The sequence below is a fragment of the Anoplolepis gracilipes genome, chromosome 8, assembly GCF_047496725.1.
Source record: "Anoplolepis gracilipes chromosome 8, ASM4749672v1, whole genome shotgun sequence".
Lineage (NCBI taxonomy): Eukaryota > Metazoa > Arthropoda > Insecta > Hymenoptera > Formicidae > Anoplolepis > Anoplolepis gracilipes.
Window position 1 is genome coordinate 3,930,278 of NC_132977.1, and position 20,379 is coordinate 3,950,656.

Below are 20,379 nucleotides of genomic sequence, written 5' to 3' on the forward strand. Positions count from 1 at the left end.
TATAATATTAGATTATAAAAATTTTATATTATTCAAAACTGCATTATTCTAAACACGTGTCTCGCGCATTACGCATAGTTTCCCATAGAGCGGGATGCGGCCCTGTACACGAAACGTATATACGCCGAAGATCTTGTCGGGTGCTCGTAAAACGGGGCTTTACTATGTTTTGTATGTAGTATTTAACCCTGAATTTATATCCCGTCAGAGCTCATTTATACCAGGCGTCGTCGCGGTCGCAACCCGTTGTATTCAGTAATGCGCGCAATTAGATAGTAATTAGCTGTGCCGCGGCGCGGTATGGGCCCCACGTGGGCCCGTGACGTGCAAAGCGTTTCCCGAGCGTGACTGCCTGCCACGATTGCTCTGGCGATCCTCGGGACGTTTTGAAAAACCATTTCTCTCTGCAGACCGCTGTTTTTCGCGAGCGGCCCATGGGATAAATCACGTCAACGTGAACAATGCTTGCCGTTGTGGGAAACGAGAAACCGCGCTCGATTCTTATATAATCCAGAGGAGCGTGAAATCAAATACTTTGAATTAATTAATTAGTAACAAATAAAATAATATATAATATGTAATTCAATCAGTTATGTAGGAAAGTTAAATTAAGAGATTGTATAAACTAGATATTAAATTAAAGATATAATTATGAGCATGCTTTTCACCTTATAATTTAATTGAATATAATTAATTCGACATAATCTAATTACGATTTAATTGAGATTTTATATGTAATATCATAAAAATTGTAACCTGATAGTAAGAATCATAATGAAATAACACAGAATATTATTGAATAGCATTACAAATAATAAAGTAAGAAACACGACGAGTGGACTTTTTCTTTCTTCCTCTACTTTAACTTAAGGCAATTAAACTTTCTTTTCAATGACTCGTACATCCTTTAATTAATTCTTATTACAGTTGTTACAATTGCTACAGTAAATAAGATAACAAGAGAGAACAAAATAGAACGTGGTTTGCATCGCAAAGCGATATTTTTTTCAATAAAAAAGTAGCTATAATTACGTATATATCTACACCATTCAAAGTGAGTAATCGATACGTATCTCATTGCACCTTCCTTACAGAGAATATAATACGAGTACGAAGCGCAAATAAAGGACGACCAAAACAATCAGCATTATGTTAATAGATGTAATTATAGGCTTTACAAAGATCGAGTCTGCTAACGATTATCTATTTCAAACATACATATGCTTTTGTACAAATTTGCTAAACGAATCGATGAATCATCGTACTTTCAGGTACAAACATCACTTTTCAAACTTAGAGAATATTTTTACATAGCAGAAACATTGTTGAAAATGTTTATCAATTTCTCAATTAAATCGTAATAGACTTGAGAGTCGATGAATAGCTTTTTAATTGAACCTGATAATTTTAGTAGATTATATATGTATAACATTTTCGCCACAATAAAATTTGACATTTTATTTTTGGAAAAGCAAAAAAGTTGTATAAAAGAGAAAAAGGAATATTGATGTATTTTTATTGAAGTGAAAAATTCTAATTTATATCTCTGCTTCCTTATCTTCATTTGACTGTAAGTTGTTACATCGACTTCACGAGAAAATGCAACTTGAGATGTGCCGCGCATCTCTGTCTTTCATCCGTACCGGTTGTGCATTGTCATAGACATCTGCATTGCTTCGCCGACATACGCAAATGATGCTTTGAACGACGCACCGTTATCCGCAATAATTATCGAGCGTAAAAAGCAATGGAATCCGCGCAGATAGGCAGACGCGTAATTTGTGAGTAGCGACGTGTACCCGTTTATCTACATAATTGCGTATTTAGTTACGTAATACGTTCCCTTGAAAATATGTATGTTCCATCCTCTTTTCAGAACGTTTTCAGGACGCGATAAAGCGCGGGCATGCACACGCAAATGCGTTGTACATGTCGGCTTCTCTAAAGCTGCTTTATCGTTGATCCGATTATGAACGCCTCTATCGATGTAAGTAGCGGCTTCCCACGAATCTTCGTCGACGGGAAAACGTCGGCCCCGAGGAATTATGAGGCTAACATATATTTCAAAACGTTACCCAACTAGTTGCAATAGATTAGTTTGTTAAAAATGGTAAAATAAAGAGAAATTTTTTTTTATTTATATTCAATTAAGAAAGTATTTTCTAATTTAAACTTTATCCAAAATCAAATCCATAAATTAGGAATCAATATAGCAAGTAAATTAGCTTTTTGTTAAGAAAATGTTGAATAGTAAATGCGAACCAGATTAATATTGGTAAAAGATTTTTTAACATGTTTCTATTACATTTTTCTTGTTAAACTAAAAATTAATATCAAATTTAGCAACGTTTATATCTTTTGTTTTAAAAATTTCATATATTAATTTGAATTAAAAAAGACGATTATTATTATATTGATTTTATTTTTTTAAACTATAGTAATTAATATGATTTATTAATTAAAGCAAAAATATCTTTTTGTATAAAGGTAACAATAAGATGTTACATATTGACACTCATCTTTTCGATACAATACACGAGAAAAATATATTATCCAAAATTCGTTATACATCCGCAAGTGTCAATTTGTAGGAAGCATTAAGGTATTCTGTAATTTACGTGTTTCTGTAATTTGTACGAAGCGTTTTTCTCCTCCGACGAGTGGCAATTTTATCGAATCGATAGAGATATCTAAGAGTGAACCGAGCGCTCGGAAAGTTAATTAGCCACACCGCTCAAATTGGCTGCAATCAGAACGGAACCAGCCGGTGAATCGGCATGGTTAGGTGTGTGAATCAGTGGGTATCGCGTCCGTCATTTCCTTCTGTTGCGACCGTGCGTTTTCCGCTGCGCACTCGCGGGAGCCGGCTACCACTCGCGGCGAAGAAGCATCGATACTTATCGATAATTCTAATGGCTATGCCCGATCCGCGATTACGGAGATCGACGATGAGTGAGTTACGGCCGCGGGCGCATCGATTTGCGGCTCCCGTGCGAGAGCGAGAGAGACTATCTTAAAAGAGCAACGGTGTCCCTCCCATTTCTGTCCTTCCCCATCCCCTCGCTGTTTCGTAATACGGTAACGTGCCGCAAATTGACCGATTGAAACTCGGTTATAACGGCTACTCATCGCCGATCGGTCGATTGATCGCGGCCGATCAATCGATACGCGCGTGTGCGGATGTAACAGCGATCGTGAATCGATCTCTTTCTCGTTCCTCTCCACCCCCGCCGGATCGCATTCCTACGCTACTAACAATTATGATGCGCATATAAATGCGAAATGCACTTTTGAATCGCGTCGCCACCGATTGAAACGCTCTCGCGTCCAGATAGAATCATTCATAATGACGGGCAACAGAGCTTCGAGGCAGAAAGGAATTCATTAAATGAAGATGAGTCTGCGGTAAACGAATCAGCTGTAGCAGTTCCTCATATTTGATTGAACGTTTTTGTCAAACACTAAATGTCTGATTATAATTTATTTATTTATATATTTATTATGATTTATTATATATTTTTTATATATGTATTATTATATTTATTTATTTAATTCGAATGTCTGGTATATTATAATTTAAAAAATATTCAAAAAGTAAAATTAAGTTAATCTGAATACAAATCGGAGAGTGACTTCAGCACACATTGTTACATTTCAAGCTCTCCAATTTTAAAGAGAAACATAAAATAGAAAGGAGAATATTTTTAATAAATAAATGTTTTTTATCATGATTTATATAGAGAGTATCTCTTTAATTTTAAGCTACTTTACAGCAGCGCAGAGTTGAAGCTTTAAAATGAGGAATGTACTATAAATTTAACGTAATAGGCAATAAAGGCACTACTAAAAGAGCAATATTATCCTCGTACAAGCTATTACGCATCGCACGCACGATATTGCGTCACGATATAATTTTATTAGACACCGTAACCGCATAGATCGTGGGAAATATTGCGACGTTCATCGACAATTATTTTCGTACCCCAAGACTTACGAGAGATACGCAAGAATTATTTTCCAAGATACACGGTCGTTCGCGGGTCATCCTTTTTAGTGCTGAAGGGCCGCTATTCGTTAACCCGGCGCATCCTTTACATCCCAATCATCCGGTGTGTCGTGGCCAATTCTCGATCGTTCGTGGTCAATCGCATCTTCTTCCGTTTATCGGACCGGTGACTTAACGGTAATCGTTAATTACGAATCTCTGATCACCATTGACGCGAATTGAAAGTCACATTCGAGCCGTGCAATCAGCATTTCTAATTACGACGATCCTTAATTGTGGCAGCTGTCGATCGCAACTTGGTTGTAATAATCGGGATTCCATCGATCAAAATTTAATTAAAAGTTATTCTGAATTAATATTATACATATTATTAATATTATTAAAAAAGATTATTGTTAGCAAAAACGAGTCAGAGCGCAGACATTTTATTTGGCCAATTAATAAGCAATTATCCGTTCCACCGGTATCAACCAGAAATAAACTGGTCGCGTATCGCGATTTTGATATAAAATATAGAAAGAGAAATAATAATGGTCTATTGCGCTTAATGAACTACCAATTAGAAATCGCTCATGCGCGTGGAGCTAATTGCTATCCCGGCGGTAACGATGCATAGGTCCGCGAGTAATTACCTCTCGCAGAAATACCGCTCGTTCGACGATAACTTGTTGCACGCTGATGCATTGCGACACATTATTCGCAGCATAACGTACCGGTGACTCAACATATAACGCATCAAAGATTCTCGACGAATTTCTCTGGCGAAAGTACGCGTGATTTATACGCAAGATCCGACTCGTAAAAGTCTCCTCAATCGTGATAAGAATTTGTTTAAAAAAATGTATATATTTCTTATTATTACTGATTAACTTCTCGATCCTTTTTCAAACAATGCTTGAAATGTATTTATATTTGTATTTAATTGATTATTCTCTCTAAAAATCAATATAAATATTGTTTTTTTTCTACGATATATTATAAAAAATGTCTGATATTTTTTACTTACATTAAGTGAATTTTATTGTCAATGTAATTTATTGTGAATATAATTAATTATTCACATAATTATAAATTAGATTCTCTGCAGTTTTTTCAGCATATTTTAAAAAGTCACATATTTCTCATTAGAATATCTCACTTATTAAATTTGTTTTTTTTTTTCAAATAATACTTGGGATGTATTTATAAGATTTGTATTTAATTAATAACTTTGTCCGAATCAACGTAAATATTGCTTCATTTACTATGTATTGTAAAAGTTGTTATCAGTACAAAATGTCTGGATATGTTGTCATTTATATTAATTTTATTGTAAATATAATTTATTATTTATAATTGTAAATTGGATTCCCTTCAATCTTAATTGATATATAACTGCAAATCTGCATTAAAAATGTATATAAATCAGAGGAGAATATGTATAAATCATAAATTATTCCCTATACATACTATATGTATGTTTTATAGAAATAGAAAACCCGTTTAATCCCTAATATATTCAGGGAATTGACGCGATATCCTGGAAAACATATGAATTGCTAACATTTTTTCCTCCACGAGCCATGTACGGTCTAACTAGAATTTAACACTATCATTCACGAAGAGAGACTTCTCTCTCTCTCTCTCTCTCTCTCTCTCTCTTTCTCTCGGCAACGCCACGGAGAACAAGCCCGCAAAAGCGGGAACGAGAGAGCGTCCCGTTTATATAATCTCAAGAGTGACCCGCATAATTATTTGCAAATACCGTAACGATACGACGCGGTACCGGCATAAATTTTCATCGGGCGTTAAGCGTGTCCGCGAGCCATAATCCGATCACATCGCCTTGCCTGGTTACCCCGCGAGGAAGGCGACGGTGATAGAGTGATATCACGTGTGCGATGCGTGTGTATGTGCATGCGTACGTGTACGTGTGTGTGTGTGTGTTTGTGTCGACTCAGCCTTTTCGTTCCTTTTCCTACCTCTTGTTCGCGACCTCTACTCTTCCGCTTCGCCTCGTACACAGCAAAGGCATGATAAAATAATGACACATCCTCGATATATATCCTGCCTCTCCTTCCCTATCTATTTTCCTCGTCGTTTATTCAATTTCTTTTTCTTCATTCATTTTCCTTTTCTTTTCTACAAGATGATAGGATGACACGGGATAAACTCATTTCCTTCCTATCCACGATCTTTAATTTATTTCTCAATTCTACTCGACTACTTTTTCCGCTATCTCCTTCTCCGTTGCATCTATCTCGATCCGTTTACTCTCACTCTCATCTTCAGCATCCCCTGTGGTCCTCCGCATTCCTTTCTTCCCCCTTCCCCCTTCCCCCCGCCCCGATATCTCTATCCTTAATCATTTCTTTTATTTTCTAGCGGCGCACTGCATTTCTCCCCGAGCTTTTGTTTCTTTCTCTTTCGCTTTCAGTATCAGAGGCCACGCTCTTGGGCACATGGCGGAGGCGCGACCGAAGCGAGGAGTTATTTATCGCGGAACAAGGAAGGAAAGTTACGGACAACTTACGAGTTACGAGGATGCCCGGAGACATTCCCGGTCGCTTTTAATGAGAAACGCCACTATATAATCCTTGCATTAAACCGCATAGTCTTGCGAGATTACCCCTACTTGCGCGGGCTTCACAAGCGCGGAGCATAGTGTCTTTTCTGCATCATTTTTCGGCTTGATCGTTACGTGAATATTACAGTCATACCGTGTTAACGTAAAAAATAATTAAAAATAAAAAATGCCATTAATCTTGTATTCAAGAATTGAAATAAATAAATAAAGTTGTTTTACGAAAACATAAAACAGATTAATCAGAGATTGTAAATTTTTTTTCCCCGATAAGAAACGTTATATTTAAAAGCTCAAAGTAAATAGGACAATAATACTTTTATAAATGAATAACAATTTCTTATCACTAATACATAAGAAAATTGCTGTTCAAAAATTGTCAGATAGATCCTCGATAGAATTGAAATTTAAGCACTTTTTGATGAGGAGAGTCTACCACCTTTCAAACGTTTATCGACGGTCCGTACCTAATTATTTTCCGCCTCGTGAGAGTAAATCTGCTCGAGTGCTCTATCTGCCGTGATGCCGAGAGAAACGTGTCCAACACGAGAACGCGAAGCATCATCTTATCGAACCGCTCCAAAGTTCACGCGTGTCTGCGTCACATTTTTGTCAAGAGAGAGAGAGAGAGAGAGAGAGAGAGAGAGAGAGAGAGAAAGAGAGAGAGAGAAAGATAGAAGACAACACTTTCTTGTATCGAACTGAGACATATCGTACGTCAATTATTAAGCGGGTTTCACATTATCACATTATTAATTAACGAACTACAATTCTCGTTTTCTTTTGGTTGATCCGCGCGTTGCGGCAAACCTTTTTATGAAATAATTAGCAGACGGCTTGATCCCTCGAGATATGTGAATGTCAGAGAGCCTTGATAAATAATATTCGGCGGTATCAAGGAAGATGTGCATTTTAATGAAACGAAAATACGATCGACTTGTGCGAGGATGCCGGCGGTTCCGCTTTTTCGCCCATTAACCTGACACACGAAGAGAGTACTGACCGCATGATCGCGCAAATGAAGGTTGGTTGCGTCACTTATGAAGCGTTACAGCCCGATTAACATCGTAACAAAAACACCGACGTGACTTCCCGACACGCACCCGACTTAAGTAACAATATTAAAGCGTGACTTTAAAACCCGGGCTACATCTTAATAAAATATGCTGACACTCACGACTCCTCGGACTGATTCGCAAAAGTTACGCGCGATTTGTGTGTGTGTGTGTGTGTGTGTATATGTGTGTATATGTGTGTTTATCGGCTACGAGATATAATTTAAAACTGACAATCCAACGTTTCATTTTAACATTCAATACATAATTAACTATAGGTAAAAATATCAAAAAATTTGACATTAACATATATAAATATATACAACCATTAATATCTAGAATTTAAGAATATCTAAAAAACTTAATTTAACTTCTAACTTATAAAAATTTACATTTTTATACAAAAATTTAATATTACTGAATTTTTTTATTTAAAAAAATGTAAATTTTTTAATAAATATATATATATATATATATATATATATACACATATTAAAGTAACGATAATGTAAAAACAATTGTGTCAGCAGATTCGAAATATGCAGCTATTGCGAATAATCATCGCGCAGAACTCCCCTTGTTCACGCTGTGTATAAATATACCGCCTCTCTTCTTTTATGCAACTTTTGTTTGATTCGCCATAAATCGCGAAGCACACGGGCGTCATTATTTAACCGTTGAACCAAGCGATAAAGGCACTGTGTGCTCGGCGATAGCGCAATCGTACGCTGCTGCAACACACGATTGCGACTATGCGTTACAGATGCGTATTGTATATATCGACCACGCACGCGTGCAATATACGATGCCGAAGTAGACCAGTGGGATTTCGATAGACACAAACAGGTGGGCAGCGTGTGATTCTTGGCTCCGTGTTATCTGCGAAAAAATTGCGACCGCGATAATCAACAGCAACGTGACATTGTAACGCATCAGCGTCTCCTTCTTTATCTCTTCTCCCTTTTAAATGCGATATTAAAACTTATATAAATTTTATTATATTCAACTTTTATATATATATATATATATATTATTAAAAATAATATTAATATATAGAAATAAAATATGTTATATTAATATGTTATTTTTATTAATAAAATTTTGATTATAATAAATTATAAATTATATTTAATACGTATATTTAAATATTAAAATTTTATTATGTTAAAATTTTTATTATTATTTTGAAACAATCCTTTTTCGAGAGAAACTTCAAAATTGTATAAAAATGAAAGATTCTCAAAAATTTTGTGACGAATAAATTGATAAAAGAAAAATATATGTAGCACCGAAATAATACACGAACAAACGGCCAGCAGTCGCTAAAATTTATTGCGGTAATACACGACAGAATCTTGGCAAGTGATGCCACTTAGCGAGCAAACACACGATCGGTTAAATCACGTAAATGGATACACCTCGATTATCGTTGGATCGTTGGAAACTCGATACACGTGACGCGAAGCACAAACGTGCCCCATTGCAATTTCCTTCTCTAGGATGTATCAGCGCGCACTCGGTGTTGATTACCTAAGATAATATTAGATATTTCGAATTAATTATTATGCAGTTTTAGTAACGCATCCTTTAATTGACAATAACGTCGTGCCTCGATACAGAGGATTATTCGAGTAGATTTTACGCCACAGATTACATGAAATACGGTTGAATAGGCGAAAAAAAAATCTATTCTAAATATCTACGAGATTTTTGGTAATAAAATCACGCAAGAGTGTGTCTGTTGAGAATGACTACAATTTGAGTTTAGAAAAAAAGATACGAGAAGTCTTTTATCGTTATGCAAACACGTTCGAGCATTGACGTAATTCCTCATCTTCGACGAGAATTATCATCGCATTACGCATTCCATTGTCGACTGAATACAAAGTACGAAAATATTTCGTGTCGCTTATTGCAAGCTGAGAATTATTTTCGTTTTACTTAATCGGATGAAACATTCCTGTGTGTCACTCAGGAAAGATTATAAATATTTTTATACGAACAAAAAATATCTATAAATTTGCACGATGTTTATATATTAACCGTATGATATTTCTTTCCACTGTGTGTTTCACAAAGACGCTGTGAGAGCAGCTTAAACACGCAGGCGATTATAAGGTGGCGATGCCGACGAGATGTTATGTCATCGCTATAGCCACGCCAGCCTCTCATTTCATACCGTTACGTTACGTTTCCTCAGCGTAAAGCTAATCCATGTTACTTGCCCGATCGTTGTGTACACCGCTTCTTGTTCCCCTCCCCTCTCAATATCTCCTTCAATATCTATCGATATTCCTACGCATCAATTTACATTCCTATATTCGCGAAAAATGCGGAAATGACTCTACTTCCAAATACTTGCTTGTAAATAAAAATACATTGAGCAAAATATATAATGAAATTTTAAAAAGTTTTTTAATTTAAAAATTTTTAAGAAATTAATTAATTCTAAAGAGAAATGTTCAGTTACTTTAGAAATTCATCTTTCTTTGATAAAAAATTTTTCCGAGAAGCTAAACTTTATAATAAAATTCTAAAAAAAAAAAGTTATTTGAAGGAATTACTAGATATTGAAGGGCTATTGACTATCATGATATTTTTGCTGAAAAAAAATCAATCTCAAAATTAGCAATAAAATAATGATTAAAATAATAATTAAAAATCGGTCTCAAAATGACCGATAAAATAACGATTGAAAAAAAAAAAAAAAAAAAAAAAACAATTAACATTCTATGTAGTACGAAGCATGAAATTTTTTGGAACGCCAGAAAACGTTAGTGCGCAATGAAGCGGGCGATGGGGAGCTGGTTATCAGTTACCACCTACTGCTCGCAAACTCGTCTCCTCTCCGCTCGCGGTGACAAGCACAACGCGCAAACAAATTAACCGTCGGAATCGGCGGCGCGTCCGGTCGATTGCGTCGCGTCGGCAACAAATTGACGGTACAAAGCGGCCACAAAATGCGGGGGGACGCCGCTAAATGGATGTAATTCCAAGTTAACCACACGTTGGCTCGCATCTGCCTGCCACCGCAGTTGCGAACGGCTCGCGTCGCAGCTGGCTAGAAAAAAAGAGAAGAGGCGAAGGGTTGGTAAAGAGAGAGGGAAAGGGGGAGAGAGGCAAAGCAAATTAATTTCGACGGCACTGGCTCATGAGGTCGTTCACACTGAGAAAAAGCGACCACGATATCTAGAATATCCCGTGCGGAAAGCTAGCTAGGATCGACACGCCAGTTCTACAAACTGCCGTTGATTTCGCGAATTTATTTAGCAGAACGTATAAGAGCGTGCGTTTATTAACAAAGAATACCGACAAAGAACTTTAAAAAAGAGAGAGATTCGGAGTTATATAAATATACTTTTGTATTTAGGTATCCCTTTCTTACACACGTTACCTACTTATGCAAATTTTATGTATACGTAATAAACAGCTGCGTAGTTATTGACACTAATTTAAAATTGGATTATTCATAGAAAAATAAAAATAATTTTATTTCAATTAAATTATATATATATATATATAGAGAGAGAGAGAAAGAAAGAAAATATTCTTGTAAAAATAAAAAAATGCCGGCTACAAAGGTCTTGAATGTCATCTCATACGAAACACAACAAGCCGAACCAAATCGAACAAAGCAAAATTAGGTCTAAGAAGGAAATAGCTGTTGTGCATATTTGTTTATCAAGCAACTTTGCTCGGCAATTCACACATTACACGTCTTATCAACATTACAAGTTCATTGACATTTCTCGTATTTGTTTATTCGTTATTATTGCATCATCTATGTCAACAAGAGTGGATATATTTATGAAAATTGTTGCTGAATCTACAACTAAATCGATATTGCGCGAGAAAAATTATTTGACAAAATGTCATTGATACAACATGCAACAAAGTGGTATAGTAAATGTATAGCGATCGCAACAAATCGTAAAAAAAAGGCTCGCAATCGGTCATTCGTCAGCAGAGACCGGATCGCTTTCATCGTTCGCGGCAGTCGAAGCCGATTACGTCGCGACTCGACTTACAAATCCGCTCGGGCATTTCCATCTTATCAGCATTGCAAATTGATAATACGCGAGGAGCGACGCGCAGGCCCGCCGGCGGAAGAAAAAACATTTATGTGACCCGATGACCCCGCCTGGTTATTAACCTTCTCAAGAGCGGACTTGGTTCGAAGAGAACGGAGTCATCTGCGTCATTAAATTGGAGCAGAAGCGAAGAGTTTCACTTTTCGATTACGGAATCCTTTAAAGTGCGACATTTGAAAAGTTGCATTTTCCAAGTGCACACATCTTCAAATAATTTTTCTTATTTATTTATTTTTATTCATTTATTTATTATTTATTTATTTATTTTTGTTTATCCATTTTTATTTATCTACTGTTTATCATTTTTCTATATAAGATGAGATATAATTCATTATATTTATGACGTTTTTCAAATAAATAAATTTAATCCAACTAATCTAATTCAATTTACGCTAACACGCTTTCTTTATATTTTCCAAGTCGGAAACGTTGGACATTTTCAATGAGCCAACTAATGAAGTTGCATTGAATGTTAGCGGAAGGTAGTCGCATTCTACATAGTCCTGCGGCAGGAACTGCATCCGATTCGCGTTAACGAGGTACGAAACGTAACCGTTTTTCGAGCACCCATCCGACACGCCCAACCGGATGTGCGGCAGTCCTACACTTCCACCCACACACGCGCATATCTTGTCCCCCACGTGCGCGCAACATGCGATCGGAGCGCGGAAGCGAGGGAGTGCAGCTGCGCGTGCACGCGCGCTCGCGCTCGCGCTCACGTGTGTGTGCATTTTGCAGGGAATGTGACAGTACCTGGTCACATGGCCGGGAGATGAAAAGTGAAAGTAACCAAGGCTAGCACAAAGAAGTCATTGAGGAATTCGAGAGAATAATCGCCGCGCGCGCGCCATCGACACGAGAAAGAATTCCACATTTCTTATAAAATTGAAAAGAAACAAAAAATGAAACAGAATCTGCTAATCGTGATATTAGCATATATATATATATATATATACACGCATATATTGCATTTTAATCAATATTTACTCAGTCATTAGTCATTAATAATAATAAAGAAGATAAATTTGTGTTATATTCTATCTATGTTTTATCGAAGATATCAATTGTTTATATTGCTCTGATAAATGTATCGATTGTTTACATTGGTTTAATGAGTCAAACCGCGCGCATCATTAATATGATTAATCACAGTTGCAGTTTCGGTCACATTTGTAGAAAATAATCTTAATGGAAATATTCAAATTACCTTTTTCCCATTTATTATACCCGACGAAAATCGTAATATTGTAGAGTTAATCGCGTAATCGATGCACGTATACATGCGGTTTCACTCGTGTCGTTCCCACGAAGTTATCAGGCGGCCGCTTTTCCCAAGACAACACGTAAGTGCGCAGGGTCGTGTTTACTTTCGAGAGCAATAGGATCTGAATTAGATCATATGATAATTAGTAATTACGTACCTATTACGACATCTATGAAAAAATCAATTCTGACCTAACAAGTTTCTCGATTCTGTTCGTTATCTTAATTAAAAGATTTTTGCATAAAGAGCCTTTTCGAAATTTCCAACGATTCGATATTGTGGACGTCATGCTGTGTACTAATGCGTACTATTCGCCTATCTGTATGGTCGGATTAAAATTCGCAACATTATTAAGAAAACCATGTCTGAATTTTCTTCAACATTCCAATATACGCTTGAATCCAATTATTACTAAGTAGTTTTTAATTTGATCATTAATTTGATAATTAAAATCAATTATTGATAAAATTTATGATCGGTGCACCTTAAAGTATCTTACATATAATACGAGACGCTTTACGAAGGATATACTAGATAAAAATATAATTTGCACATAAAATGTTTCTACTCTTCTTTAATCGCAATTAAAGCTATTCCAATTTTCTTTGTTATTATCCTCGTTTGGACTTTTGTAATTGGACTCTCGCTTCCTTGAGTACCTTGCAGCACGTGACATCATTCGCGCCGCGAGTAATACGTGCATCATTCTTGTAATTAATCGGCCGATTCAAGTTCGTCGAGTGAGTCAGCTGGACATCGTTCAGAGGAAAAATATTTCGCTCGATTTACCGCGTGCCAAGTTAAATCATTCGCAAAGCTTTTCTCGCGATCGACGCAGCGCGTGCACGGAGATTGCAATCTTCGGAAAGGGAAAGGACGACCAGCCTTGAGATTCCAACATAACATCCAAGTTCGCATGCAAATAACGTCACACTATCAAGATCTCTATCGGGCACAGGTGTGAACGTTCTTAATTTGTTACATAGTTACATTCTCTCGTAGAATTTAGAAAACAAGATCCAAGACAATTTTATAATTAATTTGCAATAGATTTTAGTCAGTTTTACTCTATTGCATTTACTTTATTTATTGCGTCAATTAATTATTTCTGCCGATTTCATTTTTAAAGTATGCATTATAAATTTTAGATATGCTACAATTAACGTAATACAATAATTAATTATTGAATTATTAAATTATTAAATAAAATATTACTTTAAAATATTCTTTGTATAAAGATTTATATAAAAAAATGTAATTTTCTTTAAAGTATATTTTTCAATCGTCTTAAAATATTGAATAAATTATTATGATAAAATTTGCAAAAATTCTCTATACAGCAATAATATTTAATAATGGATATTATAATTTCCGGAAGATGGTATGTATGTCAGGCGTGTATAATCGACATAATTAATAAACATAAAAAATACAATAGCATACACTGCGACCATTTTTACGCCACAGAATGGCAGACGAAACGCGGAAAAGGGGTCTTCGAGAGATCGAAGGCCCGGAGCGTTACCAGAGAGAATTCCAGGGCCCCCCTGACGATCGGGAAGCCCCCGAGATAGTCTTCAGCCGGATGTTATTTCGTATTCCAGCGTTCCCTGCCCACTCTGTTTCCCTGTCGTCGCGGACAGACGCGGCGTTCTGAGCCCCGAGAAAGTTTATACCCATTTTGCATCCAGAGATTTTATCGCGATTCACTCTGACGCACGATTTATGCGGTGATGCGTCGATACGCGGTGCATCAAGTGCAGGAGGCCCGGCGCGATTGGCCGTGGGAAGTGCCAGTCCTTTATCCATGAAGCTTATCCGCCAGAGCTTCCTCGAAAATTTATATGGATCTCCCATCAATCTCTCGTAAACGCGCGAAGGTGCGAGGCCTTCGGTCTTCGTCGAAACTCACGTTAAGGTGAAATAAACCGGCTTCGTGTGCCGTTTACGTAAAATCATATATTTTTCCAAGAGTCGCCGCGCAGACTACCTTCAACAAATTCCGGGAACGATTTATTTCATTTTTATTTCAATTAAAAGATTTATCGTGGCTGAAATTCCCGGAGCTAGCGTTTAATCTAACAATCAAGCAATCAGCCCGTTAGATAACTAACAAGTAGCACGAAGTGGAAAACACGATCGTAAATTTGAATGAATATATCTGCGAGCTAAAAGATAATGTCACATTCGATAAAAATTTTCAATTTTTAATAAAAGCAACGATAAGTAAATTGATTTATATCAAGATATCAAGAAGATCCGGAGAAACCAGAGATTGGTCGAAATGTATAAAAAATACAAGATACGCGTAGGTGCAAATTTATTCGTAGCATTAACAGTCATCTGTGTTTTTAAGACGAAAAAAACGAGAGAGAGAAAGAGATTTTGTGACTGACTCAAATATCGGCACAACCGCTGATTTCAGCATATATTCTCGCGCGCGAATCGCCGGGATATAGGTACACGCGCGTGTTCTTCACCGGTAATTTAATACGAATAAGCTCCTCGCATCCGCGACGTGTCTGCCCGTCCTCGCGAATACACAATTTCGTATGCAAAGCGTAACCTATTTGCGAATTTATTGCTGCATATAATCTCCGGCTACGATTTTCGAGAAGAAACTCTTTTAGAAAACACGTTCGCGGTATTAATCCATGGCGAATTTTGGAGATACATCGGAGATATCTTTATCGTTCTTCCCGCACAAAATTCTCGTTAACTTACAGATTTTATTAATATCGGAAGTTTGAAAACTTTCATTAAATTCTTTAAAAATATATATATATATATATATATATATATATATTTATTTTTTACTATACTATATTTTTTATATATAGTATAGTAAAATCAATTTAATTATTAAATGTTGCACATGTTATAATTATTAATATTTAGAGAAAAACGACGCAATGTTTCTTTATAAATAAATGTATTTTGTGGCTGTTTTTTTTTTTAAATAAAATATTAAATATAAAATATATATTATAGAATTATCAGAAAATTAAAAACGATTAATATCGAGTAAAAACCTATTATATTTTAAATCCTTACATTTTTACAATTTATAATAACTGTGAAAAATATAGCAAAGTTGAGGAAGATAATTTCGGAGTCTGCAGCCGCGTACGCGCGCAGTTTGAAACTTCAATCAGCCTCGCGCAAACGTTCGTCGCGGTCACGAATTTATTCCGCGTTCGGACGCGTCGCCTCGCGAGAGCCTGTACGTGTTACGTTCGAGATCGGGAGATAGTTATGCAGATAGAAATGCTGCCGGTCGGGGCGCTTGCGTTTACGGCTTGAGGTCGCTACGTTCCGTTCTGATTATTATCCGCAACCTCAGGCAGGCCGTGGGCATCGGTGTACCAAACGTGTGCTCCCTGGCACATGTGTATTTGCATTAAACTGCCGTTTTAAGCGGTTATAACCGCCGCCCTCTGCGAACAAACCAACCTCGCGAGGTCAAGCGCGAATTGATAGCGTCGCCACGGACGGAAATCAATTTTTCACAGCAGAAAGCTTTATTATAGCTGTTCAATGTGTGGTCTGACAGCTCATTAAATTACAAACTGCGAGAAACTTAATTAAAACTACTACTCCTAATTTATTCTAAAATATCGGTGTATTTGTCGATATTTCCTTAAAATAATTTTAATCAAAATTATATGTATATGTAATTTGTAAAATAGTTAGATACGTGATTATTACTTAACGACTATATAACGCGAGAAAATGTTTGCGGTTGAGGGGAATATATGTATGTCCTAAAGCAGCAAGCTACTTTTACAAACGCAATTCCCTGTCAATGGGTCGTCGAAAATGCATCTCATGATCCACCGAAACCCTATCAAAATACAATCTCGTACTTTAGAAATGCGCGTAGGCGTCGATATATGAAATTTACATTTGATTTTTATATCGATCGATTCAAACATTGAATATTATTCGTATCTATTTTAGGTTCCCGTCATTACAATGTATGTAAATATCATCGAAAGAATGTGTCTGATTGAACGTTCTAACGATATATGAATGAAAGTGATTCTGAGGACAAAAAGAAAATGAGTTTGATCTTATTCTTTCTTTGTTATACGTGAGATCCTGCGAGATTTTATATATGACACTCATCTCTCATGTCATAATAAAAAAATAAAGATCCATAAATTCTGACACATATATGTATGTCAACGTTAATAAAATACCAACAAAAATGACTGTAATAATTAAAAAGTAAAATATTCAATCTTAGCTTTATATTCATCGTATAAATACAAAATTAATTTAAAATAGTCTTTATAATAATTTTTTACAGTAATTTTTATATCTTTGATGACATCATGAAAGGCTTGTTTCATTGTATGACGAAGAAACGTTGGTCATTTCTATTTTAAAATTCCTACAGCGGTGAATGTAAAAATTATATTTCGTAGATTTAATTATAATTTTTATATTATTTTATATTTTGATATTAAAGATGCAACATTCAACAAACAATTATGTTTAAAAAATTATCTTTAATTGTGTTTTTTTCATTCTCGCACTTTTGGATTTTGATCGATCTTAGAAAAAAAAAACTTGTCAATTATTTTCACAAAAGTCTTTGATATTAGTTAAACAACAAATAATTTTATTGAAACATATCATTTTATATCATCATTCAATCAATTAATAAACGAAAAGATATGCGCGTATTTTATGATTACGGGGATTTTCTGTGGAAAAACATGAATATACGGAAAAAACTAAGATCTAAAGACTCGCACGCTGGTATAGCCATAAACACGGACCGCGACGCTAAATTTGGCGCACATTTACGGACTCGAGACGCAAAACAAGTTTTCCCGATCAGTCTGGTCGCCACTGACGACCAGATATGTTAAGATTGAATCAATCGTTCCGTCGTGCGAAAGAGGATTTGAGAAAAAGAGAGAGAGAGAGAGAGAGAGAGAGAGAGAGAGAAAGAGACCAGATCCTGTTTAACCTAAACCTTGAAAAGCTAAAAGCTTAATTCAATAAATGGTAAGCTGTCAATGACCAACGATACTTTACGCCTGCTTTCTTTACAAATCTTCGATTTGAATCGCAATTATTAGAGAGCCAGATAAGCCTAATAATGACAATTTAACATCCTAACGACTACTAATGTAACTGATATGATTCTAGTAAAACCAGAAGCGTTATCTGTTAAACTGTTATTTATTAACTATAAAACTATTATTTGTCTATTAACTATTATTTATTATTGTACTGTATCATATTGATAACTGCAATTATTATTTGCATAGGATTTGTCGTTTGTTGTGATAAGGTAATGATACTGATGTCGATTCAGTTGAGAAACAGTTGCGAGTGAGAATCGAGTATTGATAGAGAATCATTTATTATTACTCAAGTAGTTCCTCTGAATTTAACTTTCAATAGGATCATAGTCTACATTCTTTCGTTAATGTTCGAGCGTATTAAAGCGATCCAGACTCCTCGAAGCTCCGAAAGTAGACGGAGCACCCATTGCAGAGGTCAAGGATCGCAAGCGGAATCGGACAAGGGTGACGTGCGACTTCTTTTCTATTCGTTTAGTTAATAAACGCCTTTCAGTTCACATGGTCGAGAAAAACAACGACAAAAGAATCGAGCGAACAAAAGGGAAGTGCGAAAAAAGCGGAGAAAGATCCGTTTGTATCATCTGCCCTTCGGCTTGGGAGAATGTTGAGTGTCGAGCTCCCTCGCTTGAAAGAGCAAGAAAAAACGTGAAACTACTCAACCGTGCAACACAAAAAAATATGCTATTAATTGAATCATTATTTTTTGTACATAATTAAAAATAATATAAATCTAATTTCATAATAAATAAAAATAATATTACATATTTAGTAAATAAATCAAAATATTATATAACTGTATATAAACGTTTGTGGAACGTTTATGTTAACAAATGCGTGAGAAAATTTTATAGTAATTGTATACAATTATAACGCTATACATTAAATCATGTGAAGGCTTAATTATTAAACTAGAAGTTCAATAATTAAAGCTCGAAAACTAGATTGAAGTATGATTTAATATCGAATACAGGTAAATGGATTGACCGATGACATTTATGACTTCGTTACTATCGGTTACGATAGTCTGTTTCTTAAAGGGGAAAACGATATGCAGATGAATCTATGGCAGCCTTGAAGTTCAAATCACTCGTTAGCCGATAAGTGGTCGATCCTTCATCTGGAAACGATATTGGGTCCCGATTGCATCGGGGCTATAAGTTTCTCGTAAAGACCACGTTAAGGTGCCGACCAGTAGCAACACTCGCAGGCAATATCTGAGAAATAGTAGGAGGCCGAGAGGAGAACGACTTCCGCGCCAACTAGTTTTAACGATGAGCCATCATCTCCTCCCTCGCTCCCCTCGCCGCAGGATTCTTCTTATTTGTTTGCGCTGCATCGACATGCACCGATGCACTCACGATGCGCTGAAGGACGATGCGGAACCGACGCGACGCGACGCGACGCGACGCGACGCGACGCGACGCGACGCACGCATGCACGCATGCACGCCCGATTAAAATGAGCAAACACGTTGTAAGCGAACGACAAAAGCAAAATCTTACGGTAACAACTGATAATCGAATTCCACGATACGTATACGGAAATGCAAAAGTATCGAACGCATTTTTCGTGAATTTCCAACGTTATGAGTCGAGTTAAATCGCGCTAAGATTTATTTGATTTATTAAATTAATATATCGAGGTTGAATCTATTTTATATAATAAGTATTATATAAAAATGATAAATATTAATAAATTAATAAATTAATAAATGTTATATTAAATGTTGTATGATAAGAAGAATGTTATATTATTTGTGCATATATTGTAAAATTAATATTATTAAAATATATTGGCAATATTTATACATATTTTCTGACGCTAAACTAATTTTTCAAGTATATCCACTATAATTAATGAATATTTAAACCAGTTGCATATGAGGGAACGTAATGGTGACACCTGTAGTCAAACGCACCTTACGCGAATTCGCAAACAAGAACCGGTTCGCACTCGCGGGTGCTATTGGAGTCGTTTAGTTAGGTAAAATCTCTGAAACAGATGTATAAACATCGGGATCAGGAAGAGAACATTGAAAAACAAGCAACGAAGCGAAAAACGAGTTACGACTTGTCTCGTGATTTCGCGATCGTCGACGTCGCGTCTAATTTGTCGCGCCATGCTTCGCCATTGACGATCAACGAAACGATCGATAAAACATCGATCGATTTTACGATCCTGCTAAGTGAACGTAGTTATGGCGTACTAAAGGAGCGAGTGATCCATCGCGAGGGCTCGCGAGAGATTTCAAGAGACAGTTTTTTATGTCGCGTGTACGTTAAGCAAAGCACGTGTGAT

General features: G+C 36.1%; 1 protein-coding gene across 3 annotated transcripts in view; it reads right to left on the bottom strand.

Moving 5' to 3' along the window:
• The window catches only part of Cv-c (RhoGTPase activating protein), a 230,120-nt gene that overhangs the window by 182,133 nt on the left and 27,608 nt on the right, over window positions 1–20,379 (bottom strand). The window lies entirely within an intron of this gene.